This window comes from Lepeophtheirus salmonis, chromosome 1, assembly GCF_016086655.4.
Source record: "Lepeophtheirus salmonis chromosome 1, UVic_Lsal_1.4, whole genome shotgun sequence".
Taxonomy (NCBI): domain Eukaryota; kingdom Metazoa; phylum Arthropoda; class Copepoda; order Siphonostomatoida; family Caligidae; genus Lepeophtheirus; species Lepeophtheirus salmonis.
In genome coordinates, this window is record NC_052131.2 from 17,925,450 (window position 1) to 17,939,707 (window position 14,258).

Consider the following 14,258-nt stretch of genomic DNA (forward strand, 5'->3'; position numbering starts at 1 on the left):
TTTGGTTAGACCGCTGAGGTATAGAACGTTGCTTATTTATTTCGTGCACGCCATATTTCTTTCGACCATTTTCCAAGATACAAGGGTCGGTATTAATTGAATTCCATAAATGGACATATGAAAATAAAGAAAATAAGATAATTCATAAAAGATCAGTATAAAATATAATGCGATCAAGTATATTTTAAACCACTGATTCTATTTTGATACAAAATAGAAATTTCAGTGAATTACTCCAAGGATGTTCAAACTTTATTTTTATATTATGAGTTCATTATAGTATCTCGGAACCTTTCATCCCAAAATAAAATGAATAAAAAACCCTCACAGTACTGAAATGAAGTAGTTAACCATTTCTTCACAAAGATGGAAATATACTTTCACTAAGGGTCGAGAAGTGTTCACAGCCTAACAAGAGCTAATTCTAATTAGACAAATCAATCTTCAAAATAATAATTAAGAGGAAAGAAGCAGAAATATCGACAGCTGACAACAAAGTACAATATATATTTGTGTTAGTGCGCCGTGTGAATAAATTGTTTTGATGATGTTTCTTTTGGGGCCCTAAACAACCAAGTTTTATAACAATGAAGCCCCTTTTTTTAATTATATTAAGGATAAATGTCAACTATTGGATGTCAAAATAAGGACCAAGAAATCGACGGACTTAAAGTTCACTGTATATAAAAATTTTGTATTTCAATTGCCTTGTTTTATTAAAAATTTGACCCTAAAATGTATACAAAATATGTTATTACATCGTTATACACTCTTATTTCCGGGTTTTAGATACAAAAACACTAATATAAAGGAGAGAATACAATATTTTTTTCTTCATATTATTCTACTTTTCTCGTCCCTAATTGATCCAAAATAAAATAAAATTGTACAAATCTATCCATTTTTAATGACTTTTAGTACATATTACTTTGATTTGATTCAAATAATAGTGTTTATCATTGGCAATAAGTAGTAGCCAATGCAGTTGTTAAGTCTTTTTGATTCATAACACCATTTGATGTTTAAATCCAGATTAATGAGTAATTTGTCCATTTTATGTAGTAAAAAAATCAACTTTGAGCCCCAAGATGACGTCTCCTTCGACTATGATTCAATTATTGACGTCAGCGAAAATGCTTTATAGTAAGGAATTGATCAGAGCGTAAGAAGAGCTAATTCAAGGTCAGTCAATCAGAGTATTGAAGCAGTGTTGTGTCCGTCCTTATTTATCCGGTCCAATGAAGTCTTAGGACGGATCCTTCGGACTGTAAGTACTAAAACTGATTAAAAAAAGAAGTTAAGTAACGTCATCCAGGACTGAACTGGACGGGACTGTAGTCTTCAGTCCTAAATAAGGACCAACACAACACTATATAGTATACTATTATGTATACCTATAGTAGAAAAAAGCAAGAGCTGATAAAGATAGAATGCATTCTTTTTATGTTAGTGGAAATAAATTGTGGACTATGTTAGTGCTACATCAGTTTTCTTTCAAATTCCCTTTAATAACATTATCCTTGTCCTTGAAATATAAAACATTTTATAACCCCTTCCATTTTTTGGTAAGGAAATGACATTGAATCTCTCCCCTTGTTTAGTTGATGATAATGATAAAGAGAGGTCAAAGTAGATGGGGCATACATACATCAGCAAAACAGGTTCGACACAAACATGTCTGTTTTCTTTAAAAAAATAAATATATAATGTTGTTTATTGGTACGTACATTTATAAATATAAGGAGTTATTCACCTCTCTAATATAAAGCTCGATCCATTGAATATCAAAGAAAAAGAAGGAAAATCCGTCAAATTTGAACTTTTCCCTCACTTAAAAAAAAACAATCCAATTCATTTCCCGAATAAGACAACATATTAATTGTTAGTTATTTGATCAAGTTGCAATAATACATAAATTCCATCATCTGCCGGATTCGCAAATGAATAATTGACTGTGGAAGAGGGATAATAGAAAATGAAATAGTGCTCAAGTGGAGGATTTCAAGGTCCTTCCATCTGTAAACATATTACCATTAATATGTTTGCTAAAACTCCCTAATGATGAATATTGTGTGTGTGTCTGTAAAGTCAATTCTTATTTTTAACCTTGGATCCATGAACAATTTAAGTAAGCTTCAATGGAAGTCTTCAAGATGTATTATATTTATATTATATAAATGGAAGGATCACATATAGAGAAATGTGCATTCTTTTCTTCTGAACGTTGATTGGTTTTTAGAACTGTCGTTCCTTGGAACTGGTCAGTAAGACCGGTCTTTAAATGTCGGTCATTTGAATTTTTCCTAAAAATGTCAATGGTTTATTGAGCCAAATAAGGTATATGAGTTATCAGGGGGGTCCGCAGGGGGGCTGGAGACCTCCAAAATTAAGGAATTTTTCCTCTTAACTAAAAAATTTAGAATTTAATTATTTTCAAAAAATTTAAGATTTCAAATTTAATTTAATTTTTCTATTTTTTTTTCCTAAAAATTCAATTTTCTTTGATAGCTAAGGATTTTTGAAATTGATATTTGAAATCTTTTTCCAAAAAATTTAATTTTTTGAGAATAGCTATGGACTTTTGAATTTTTTTGTAAACAGTTATAAATTTTGATATTTTAAATTTAATATTTAATTTTTTTTTTCAAAAAATTTTATTTTTTTGAAATAGCTATGGATTTTTGAAATTTTTCTCCGAAAAATGTAATATTTGAAATTTGTTTCCAAAAAAATATATACATATGTTTAATCCTACAGATAGAGTTTGTTACGTATATTATTAGTATGATATTGAACTTGAATTATATATATATTTATGAATAAATAATTATGACTTGAGTGTCCTTGATGATGTTCAATGCCTCTTGAACTGATCTGTGCAATTAATTAATTCCGATGGTGAAAGATTATTATCATTTGACAATTTTTAAAAACAGAAAATAAATGGTTAGCAAGTTCTATCTATATAAGTTAGTGATTCAATATCTCATCAACAAGAGTTGAATTAAATAATTTTATCCGTTTTTCAAGGATGGTTATTGAAGGAAATACCTTGAGCAAGAAATTCTTCCGTATATATTAGGTTGGGGAAGAAGTAATTTCGTATTTTTCGCTCTATTTCTATTATTTACAAGAAGTACAACAATCATTTGATGTAAGCCAAATATGCTCTGTTCTCTTTGATAACTTGTTGCCAACGATATTCCAACTTCATAAAACCATTTCCCTAGCAGCCCCTGCCCATATTGGCAAAAAACTTTCACAGGTCTCTATTCAGGCCAAGTTTGTACCCCCAAGCGCGTTGGCCATAGACAGGAACACGCGGTAATTACTTGGCGCCAAGTTCAGACTATAGGGTGTATGTATGAGAACTTCCCATCCGAGCTCCCAGAGCTTCTGATCCGTCATCAAAGATGTGTACGGCCTGGCGTTGTCTTGATGATGTCTTCTTGTTTCCTATTTACCAAATCTGGTCGCTTCTGTTCGATCGACAACTTCAAACGGTGGAGTTGTTGACAGTCGAGGTCAGAATTCAGCGGCAAAAAATCAATCGAACCACTGTTGTGCAACAAGAACCGAAAGAGTATCCGCCCCGTACTCATCCCCATTTTTCTGTGCTACTTTAGACGCGTTTTTCCTTTTCAGGTATTAAAAATGTAAAATATGGCGACTTTCTTCCATTGAGATCTCCATCTATGACATGTAATAATTCACAACTGAACCTGCCAAGTGCAATACTGTCCTAAAAGTCGAATGATCCAGTGTGATCAATAATAAGCAAGATATATTAAATTAAAAAAAGGGTGGGAAATACGAAATTACTTTTTCCCAACATATTATTAGTGTTGAATTCGAGTAAAAAAAGTAGAGATCGGTTGAGTTATTGTTATTAGGATACACAAATTTTCGAGTTCCGTTGAAATAAAATTTTGAGAGTTTCCACATAATATATTGTATGGTCTCTCCTTCTGGATACTCCAACACTTATTTTTATAAGAAAGGAGCGTCTGTGATTAGTTTTTTACAACCCTTTTGACGGATGCTAGATATTTGATATAATCGAGTTTTGATTATTCGAGTTCATGTAAAGTCTTATATTTCAAGAAAATATTTTGGGTGGGTTTGAATCATTTTTAGAAAATTGTGGGCTTTATTAAAATCATTTTTTTTTCTCGAGTTAGAGTAATACTTACTATATATTGTATTGTATCGGTATTTATTTAGGCCTGAAGACGTCAGTCCCGTCTAGTTCAGTCTGGGTCTGGTTCAATTTCAGTGTTGTATAGCAGTCTTAAAAAATTATAAAGTTCGGTCCATGATGACTTTATTTCTTCTTTTTTTAATTAGTTCTAGTACTGAAAGAGCAGATGACCTACAATCTTAAAGATCCCTCACAAGGATTGATAAGACCGGTCCTAAGACTGGAATGGACTAACACAACTCTACCTATATGTGTCATTTTAATTGTTATGCAGCAAACATGGTTACTAGTGTTGGGCTTCGGCCTGAAAGTTCTAGATTAGCCTGTAACCGTTATAGCTTTGCAAAGGTAAAACTAAATTTCTCAGGACCGGTTTTGTACTAAAATTTGTCATAAAAAAAGATAGGCCAAACAAAAATATGCCTTTTTTATTTCAAACTACGATTTGAATTTCGATCCACAGTCTGGACCAAAATATCGGAGTAGGTCGACCCAGAAAAAAAAATCACTATATACCGACCCGAAAAAAAAGTCAGTCTTGGATCGAGTCTCAATACCAATGTTCTTTATTTACCATAGTCTAATAGTATCTGTTTACTAGTGTTGAGACTCTGTTTGTAGACCAATTCCCCCCCCCCCGGTTTGGTCTTAAGTAATTTTCTAGACTGATAAGGACCGATATTTTGGATCAGACTGCAATCTTAGACCGTATACCAAAATTTGATCGTTTTCAATTCATGCACCTATTTTTTCAGTCTATACCTGTAGATCGATTTTCTACCCTAACCTGATTTATGAATTGTACAAATATTATTTATGCGTTACGTTAAATTCCATATTACGCTATGGTGCCAACTTTCTCAATTTCGAAACACACGTGACATCATGAACAATTCATCTATAAAACCGGTCTAGACCAAAAAAATTAAAAGTATATTAAAAAAGGGCAATGCCGGAAGTACAAATGAATCGACAACTTTCTTTTGTAGTGTGTGTTAAACAGTTGAAATTCAGGTCAACAACAAAATATCTACTTCTATATATATAATTTCTTCTTCGTTTTTTTCATTCAGCTGATACGCTGCTCTTCTAGTTTTTGGCCTAGACCGAATTTTAAATGAGACCAATCCATACCACATTTTTCTTTGTGCCTGATCTAGACCGAACTTATTTAGGTGACCGAATTAGTTCGGTCACCTAAAAATCATAACGGTCAAAGACCGGTTTAGGATTTTCAGAACGATACCTAACACTACTGTCTACCCCAGACGTACATTTAAATTATTTTAAATCTTAAATGCAACAATTTTCATCGCAGATTACGTTGCCATGCACTTAAAACAAAATATATAACCAACTCAAGGAATACGCACTCTTTTTTTCCCATTGTTTTCTTTTTCTCTTAAGGGCTATTTTTTTATTGTTCTATTACTAGTAGAAAAGAGTGAATCGTATTAAAATAATTATTATTCCAATGATATAAAATAGATTGGGAAATACAAAAAAGCAAGACATTTTATTTGAAAAAAGACACGACTAAAACAATTTAAAAAAAAAAAAGATTGATTTTATTTTCTAAAATGAAAAAAAACATAAAAGCAAAATCAATTGTCTGTTTTTTTTTTATAAAAATAAATTGAATTAAATACAATTCATGTCTGATCTAGGGGTTCCCAAACTTTTTTAGTACATAGACCACTTGTTGACTTTTTTTTTCGTAGACTGATTTTTTTAATTTTAAGTTTTTTTATTTTCTTAAACTTGGGCCAGAAATTCATGTTATTTCTCATCCAGACTTGAACCAGGCTTGCTGTATGCGATGGAGCACTATCTAGTAGGAATACCCATGACTTCTTTCCAGACTTCTTAAAGATCTTGTAGATGTTTAGCTGCCTCTGAGGTAAACCTTATTGGTTTACCACTTCTAGATCGATCCTTGAGGCTTTCTCCATCCTCCACAAGTTTTTGACTTTTTACACTGCATAATGGTTAAACTTAACTCTCTTAATAATGTCAGAGGTGCTATGGCTGGCGCAGACTAATCTGGGAATCTCTAACCTTTTTGCTTCCATTTTTATTAGTAATTAACGTACAATAATGTTACAACATTTTTTTTCGTTAACTAAGAAATTCAGCTTCATCTGATGTAATGGGAAAATCTGATTGGAACAATACAAAATCTCTTAAATCATCGTAATATCGATGGTCTAATTCTTTTTGAACACCTGGTACTAGTACGTTGAGCCTTTTTCATTTTCAAAAAATATAGAAAGTGTTTATTTTGATACTTTCTTGGTCACTCGACTAAACCATTTCTCGAACTTTCATACAAGGAGAAAACACAATGTGTATGAAAATACATTATTATTACATATGATAGACCCTCAGTATTTATTTATGAAAATTGCAAAATCAAGTATGTAGTTATTATTTTTTAAGTGTTTATATGGTCGTGGTTATCTTTCTTTCAGTAAAGAGTTACTTAAATATGCCTCTGGTACTTACTAATTGTATGCATAATATGTAAGTCGGATATATGAACCAGATACATTTTCATGTATGAGGATAGTAAATGGGAAATTTCTTGCAATAAACAAGTTGGAAGTTTTTTTGACAATGCTAATCAAATGGATTCGTTTTTATATGCTCAATGGGGTAGTAGGGTCCTTTACTTATTGGGAGTGTCGAGTCGGTCATTATTCAGAACTGAAGACTACAGTACCATCAAGTACAGTCCTGCATATCAGTCCTAAAACTTTTAAAGTTCTATCATTGAAGAAGTCACTTAAATTTATGTATTCTTTTTTTAATCAGTTTTAGTACCAACGGTTCTTAGACAGGACTGGACCAAATAAATAAAGACTGAAGCTACAATATTTATTAATAGTTTGTTTACATACCCCAGTATATTGGCACCGTCTTAAGTTTATTATTGTTTATTAGCTGTTTTTATAGGGACTGCCTGATCCAAAAGAATAACCATTAGGGCACCCTCTATCCAGTCAAAACCTGACAGAATCTCAATTTATAAACACTAGGAGAAAAAATTTAAATTACTCTGTGGCATCATTTTCTTGTGATATAAACTTTGCATTGAGCTTGGATTTTTCACTTTTCATAATGTTATCAGTCATAATTATCGTGTGAAATATATTAAACTTATTTATAATCTACATTGAGTTTTCGTAAAGTTTTTTCCTCCCTATTATAAATAATAATAGGTATTAAGTTTTATTAATTTATGAAGCTTGAAAGTTAATTCATTTATAAGTTTACTTTACAAATTTCAAACGTGCTTTATAGTCTATAAAATTGTAGATCCCGAAAATCTCTAAAGTCAAAATGATTATGTTGGGTAGAGGATAGCCCCTAGCTATGCTAGGTCATTACTTAGCCTTGTGAATAGTCAATGCCATCAGTGTTATGTCTAAGAGGTTATTTGTATTGTTTTTCCACGATTACGAGTGTATTAATCATGTTCAGAAACTTATGAATGTATTAGCAATGGATAGTTTTTGATGAATTTCATTTGTTGTTCATCTTGCTAAATATCTTATATTCCAAATATTTGATTTATACCTGTCATAATTATTTACTAGTAAGTAATAACTACCTATAGCTATAAATCAAATCTATATTTATAGTCTCTAGACTCAATAGTTCTTATATAATTTAAAAAAAATGGTGTGTTGGATTCGGAGATATTCAAAATACTTGAGTCAGAGTTCTGCATTTTATATACCGACTCAGTAGTCCTGTTTGGAACTAATAAAAGAGGAATGATCACTTATTTTGAGGATCTACAACTGGAGCCTAAAGAAGAAAGAGGAACAGCTGCCCCTATTTTGCCGAGATTTTGCATAGAGGTATTTCATAATCAGGAAAATGCATGGTAGATGTAGAGTAGATGAAGACAAATATAGTCGTATTGTTTTCCACCGATTCCCTTTTAAAAATAAAGATATTCTTCAGAGTTGGTTTCATGCTATACCTAGAAAAACTAGGAAGCGAACAAGAAATCGCAATAATCTAGCAAACATTTAAAAGAAGAGGACTATGAGAAGGGGAGGACTGATTCGAATCTTCATAGGACGAATGAAACGAATCTTAGTAGTCGCTACCTTAAGATTCATGGATGAAATATCTAAGCTTTCTCATGAAGTAGAGTATTTTTGTATCGATTGTAATAAATATCAAATACGATTCAATGCCATAAACGAATACATATGCCCAAAAAGCAGGCATATTTTGACGATTATTGAGCAAGTGAGTCTCCTTGGAATTAGGGATTAGATAAATATATACACGTACATAATAGGTATAATAGGTTTCTACTCAAAGAGAGAATTGAACAGGTTTTACAACCCCACGATGAGAATGGGTAGAATTTGCAAGAAAAGTAATTATCTACCTATCAAAAATGAAAAAGAAGAAGTTAGACCTTGATGTAAGTAGACACACTGGGACCTCTTCTCCCCCTCCCCCTGAAAGGGATACATACGTCACACAGACTACTTAGATAAATAAGAACACATATTATCATTCAAAGAGATTCCTCGTGACGTATTATCAATAGAGAATGAACAAATTTATAAGAACATCAATCTCCGCAGATTGGTGCAGATTTATTAACGAAACAAAGGAGTATACGAACTGGAACTAAAAAAGGGAGGACTGATCACTTGTTTTAAATCACAGAACCACTCGACAGGAGGAGCCGAGAAGAAAATTTGACAAAGAACTTTATATTTTTGAAAACTACTCAACGGTAGGGTCGTAGAAAATGAGAAATGTTTGCGAGAAAAACTGTACAGTTCTGAAAAATTTGGAGTAACCTAGAATTGGACTAGAGAGGTGAAACTCTTCGTCTCTTCGTGAACCTTCTTTATTAGAAGCAGGCTTATTATGTAGTCACTCAAGGGAACTTGAACTCGTTGAGTTATATATCTGAACTGGGAATTCATACCTCCGTTGGATATCAAACCAAGTTATAAGAAACTTAGCAAAAGATTTAGGGGAGAGTGAGGAATGATTTTACAAAAAATCATTTTTTTTTCTACTGTCATAAGTTTCAAATTTGAAAAGATAATTCAAGCTTCGGGCAACATGACATATGTAGTTACCTAAGAAAAATAATTCCAAAGTATTTTTGATGTAGCCCAATAATTAATAGCTACTTATTGGTGTTTTCGAAACTAACCAAAAGTAAGATACTTGATACACCAGGAGGAGACATAATTCAGGGTAGGATTAGACATGTTACAACAGGGGGAAACATGTAAAAACTGGGATCATGGTTCCACTCCCGCTTCAAAGGATCTTCTTGGATTAGCTACACCTGAACCACCGAGCGATAGTTAAGATGAAGGCAGTTGCTTGGATGTTAGTTTGGTGGCCCAGAATTGACATAGACATAGAAAATTGCGTATACACTAGCTCTATATGTCAGGAGAATAACTCGAACCCAAAAGGATAGTACTCACCTTCCTCCCCTTCCCCGAATGGGAGTACATTTATTTAGATTGCCTATCCTTAAAAAAAAAAAACATCTAAGTTTTAATTGACTCTGGATCAAAATGGATTGAAGCCGAAGTAACGAAAGATACTTCAACCATAGCAACATTGAAAGAAATATTTCATTGGTTTTCTCGCTTTGGGTTTCCGCGGGAAGTCTACACTGATAATGGTCCTGAATTTGCAAGTGAGGGATTCAAGACAAAATTGTCTGAATGGAAGGTAACCTTAGTTTTTGTCACCTCCGTAATCACCCTCAGTCAAATGGCTTGTCTGAGAGAGCAGTAGGTGTTGTCAAGAATCTCCTTCGAAAGAATCAATCATTTTCAATTGAAAAACTACTATTTGAGCATAGGGCAATACCGTTGGAATGTGGAAAAACACCCGTATAATTTTTATTTAAGATTACTCGCTTGCATGGATTGTTGCCCAATTCCAAAAAAATCAGCAGAGTCTCTCACAAGATAAATTCTTGCCTAATATGAAAATTTGGGTCCTATGTTACGCACGGGAGAAACCAAAGTGGGTTCCGGGAACTTTAGTTAAACCATTGGGAGCAACTCCATGGTATATCAAATGTCCAGATGATGTGTGGAGAAGACACATTAATTAACTCCGCCCTCGAAGGTCGTCTTGATTGGGGGCTGATGTCATGTATTTTATTTGTTACCCTAATTAGATGGGTGGGATGATTATCCCGGTTTTATATTTTTTTATATAAATGTACTTAGTTTTATCCTTTTATATACGTACATAATCTTTTTACCTTTTAGTACTGAATTGCTCTTATCTCGAGAAATACCCTTTTTCTACATACTCCTTCACGACTCCCTATTTATTAATAAATTGGCGACGATCTATTTCTATAAGTTCCACCTTAATACATAACACCAGCAAAAAAGCTCGTTCTGAACTGGTCTCATACAAAAGTTCGGTCTATTTCGGTCCCAAAAAATCTGTACAAGCCAAGGTTAATAGAAATATTTAATTGTTAATAAAAATTAGATGTACTTTTCATAGCCTTAGATTTTCATTGATTAAAGACATAAATACTTCAATGTTCTCTAAGAATTAGGACAAAGGAAGGGATCCGTGATACTTTATCCTCAACAAGAGATGCTCGAATTCCAATACCTACGGGAATGCTGGTAGGTTGAAACTTTATCCCAAGAAGAAAACCAAACCAAGCTAAGCCTCAAAAGAGTAGAGTCGACTTCTTCCTTGGGTGGGGAATCTTATCAATCCATATATCACAGTTATATAAATTATATTTATATTTGATCGAAATGAGTCATCATATATACCGGAAAAACACGGAAATCTGAAGTGCTGGATTTCTTTGTTAGAGAAAGAAATATTTATTTCTCTATGGGTATACTTTGTACATAGCAAGATGTTCTGCTCATTTGAAATAAACAAACACAAAAATAGAAACAGTTGGATACTTGGTAATGATAATTATGAAATGTAAAAGTTCCTAATTTAGAGCTACCCAAATGTTTTAATTGGGTGATATTAACACCACTGACGTAAAGACCTCAAAAAAGGTAGAAGTAATGCTTGTAATAAAAGCTCATAGATTGTTTACTGTTTTGTTTGTCGTCAACTAATTATTTTTGATTGCGTATATTATTTTCTATTTTTCATCCATTTACCTTTATTGTATCAAGGAACCTTTCTTTGGAAAAGGAACCGGGAAAATGGTTCAAAATTCAAAAATGTTAGTTTACCAATTTTTCAAGCGATGGAATTATTATTAAATAATTGTTCAGTAGTGTTCACAACTTAACAAGAGCTAATTCTAAATCAAGCAATCAACGATCAGAACAGTGATTAGGGGAAAAGAAGAAGACTCATTGACAGCTGCACAACAAAATGGAATTTATATTTTGTGTTTGTAATGTCACCACCGATCGATATAATTAGGTCGGTGGAGGTAACACAGTAGTAATCTCCAAATTCTTGAGAGCCCGGTTGAATGACGTTATAAGATTAATAAATGACCAATGGAATTACGCGGAGAGATTAAGACTCTCGTCGAAATAATTTCAATACTTGAGAACACTGAATAAATTATGAATATAATCATAACTCCAGTCTCCATTGGATATAAATTAACAAATCAATTTTATATCATCCTACCAGTACAATAACTGCATGACCTGTAATTTTGCTGCATGACATATTCGCCTCCTTTTTATGTCTTTATATTATAGGTTATAACATTACAATTAGTGTTTACTGTTGTATCAAAGCTATAGATTATTTAAAAAAAGACAGGGAAAATAATAAAGAAACATAGGAGGACGAGTCACGAATCTGGGACAATGAGTCTATTTCAAAAGAACTAATTGACTACTAAGTGTCCCAGCAAATCATGAAGGAAACTTTGACTTATTAAATAACTTACCTATTTTGCCCCGTAATATCAACTAATAGAGCAATTAACTATAAACAATTACTGTAAATCAAATTTCTTTATCTTATCAAGGGCAACTGAGATGGATGCCAAAAGAAATTCCGTGTTAGCGTCTGTTCTAAGGGTCTTATTACGAAGATTAAAAAGCTAAAGGATGACACCAAGAGGTTTAAGAGCAAGCCTGGAAGTTATGGGTAAAACTAGAAAAGAACAGCAGACTTCATTGACTTTTTGGTTTCCAAAGGGCCTCAAGATCACTGCAGACGTATAATTAGAGATCATGGAGACAGTGGCCTTTCCAGCAAAACTCTGGCCACAAGGCCAAACAAACTCAAAAGTGTTGTAAAGACTACTGGCGAATTTCTGGGCTCCATCAATATGGTCTCCATCCTCCCCAGACTGCAACCCTGTGCAATCGATAAGTGCCACCTCTCATGTGAATATAAGGGTCCTAAAAGCTACCTTGGAGAACGAGTGGGCTGACATGTTGGAGAAATACGTCAAGAAGACAAAGAGCCTTTGAGATTTAATTGTTTAAGTAAAACAAAATAAGTAATTATATGAATTCTCATTGTCTTACTATTAGTACTTTTTGAGAATCTTGATAAAGTTGAGCTTGGTAAAATTTGTTCATGATTCGGAGAGACACACCGTAGAGATACTTTATTCATTGCCATTATCCTAGTTGAGGCTTGAAAGAAACTCCATCGATAGAAAGAAGGGAGTGTTTTGAAGGTAACGATTTTTGTGGGTTCATATAAGGGGACCTTATGCAATACCAGAAACACAAAAATCGCTATTGCAGCTCAAGGAGACTAGATAGGGGGTTGAATTATTTATCAATAAGTTATCGGCGTCACAAACAACAATTATATGAATAACTACTCTTTCTAAATTTATTTAAAATCAAAAAAGTTATTGGCAAAAAAAGAAATCGATGTAAATTGCAATTTCGTGTATTTCAGATAAAAAACAACAATAACTTCCAATTGAATATGGGATTCGTAAATAGAATAAAGTTTGTAGAAATTTCTCTCAAGATCGGGTTGCATTTAAATTTTCCGAATAAAAATTGATGTTTAACTGAAATAGCTGTCATTTTCTGAATAATTTTTCATTTTAATTCCTTTTTTTTTTCATTTTTTCACCAAACGTCAATTTTCAATTTTTTTATAGTAAATGGCACAAAACGATACATTTTGGACTTACAACTTTTATACTCTAACTCTATGATAATAAGTATTTTCAATTCACGGAACATTTCATTAAATAGTTTTTGCAATATTTGCAAAAATGAATCATTTATCGAGTATTATTTTTTAACAGCATTATTCTTCATAATTTTTTTTTTGTGCAAATACGAAAAAAATATTTGTAGGTTTGTGTTTCTTTTACAATTCCAATAAATGGAATAAATAACTATTTTTTTGCAAAATTAGTGCAAAAAAGTTTTTTTGCAATTTTCTTTGGGATTTTGTATTTGGGAATTTTTTTTAGGAAAATAAAAAATGGACTTCTCATCTAGACAATTTTTTTAGATGCATATGTTGGCATTTTTATATTCATAATAATACTACTAAGGTTACAAGAGGCAATAATAAAGAAGTTTTTTTTTTAGGGGGGGGAGTTGCAATGATGACTTTGTTGATTACCTTACTTAACCGGATTGATATAGTGTGAATAATCAAAGAGAATAAGAGTTAGAATTATCAGGAACTTTTGCGACAAAAACGAAACATTTATATTATAACTATTAGTAAATAGAAGTATTTTCTGAATATTTTTTTAATTTTCTCAATTAATTTGACCATTTTCAATCTGATTTCCATCTGCCTCCTTAGCCCGAGCAACGCCAGGTAATCCTTCGCTAGTATATTAAAAAACATAAAAAGGCGATGAATATTTCATGCGGCAAAATATCAAAGACCGACGGCGAAAATGTTCGCGGCAAAATTACTCAGAAACCAAAATCTGTACTATCTGAAACACAACATATTAAAAATTTATTTGAATAATTTGGAAATAATTTAGGACCAACTGTGAATTCGCCCAGAAGGATGTATATATTCAATAAATTTTTTTGGTAAGCATAATTTAGAATTAGAAATATATTCTACGAATAAA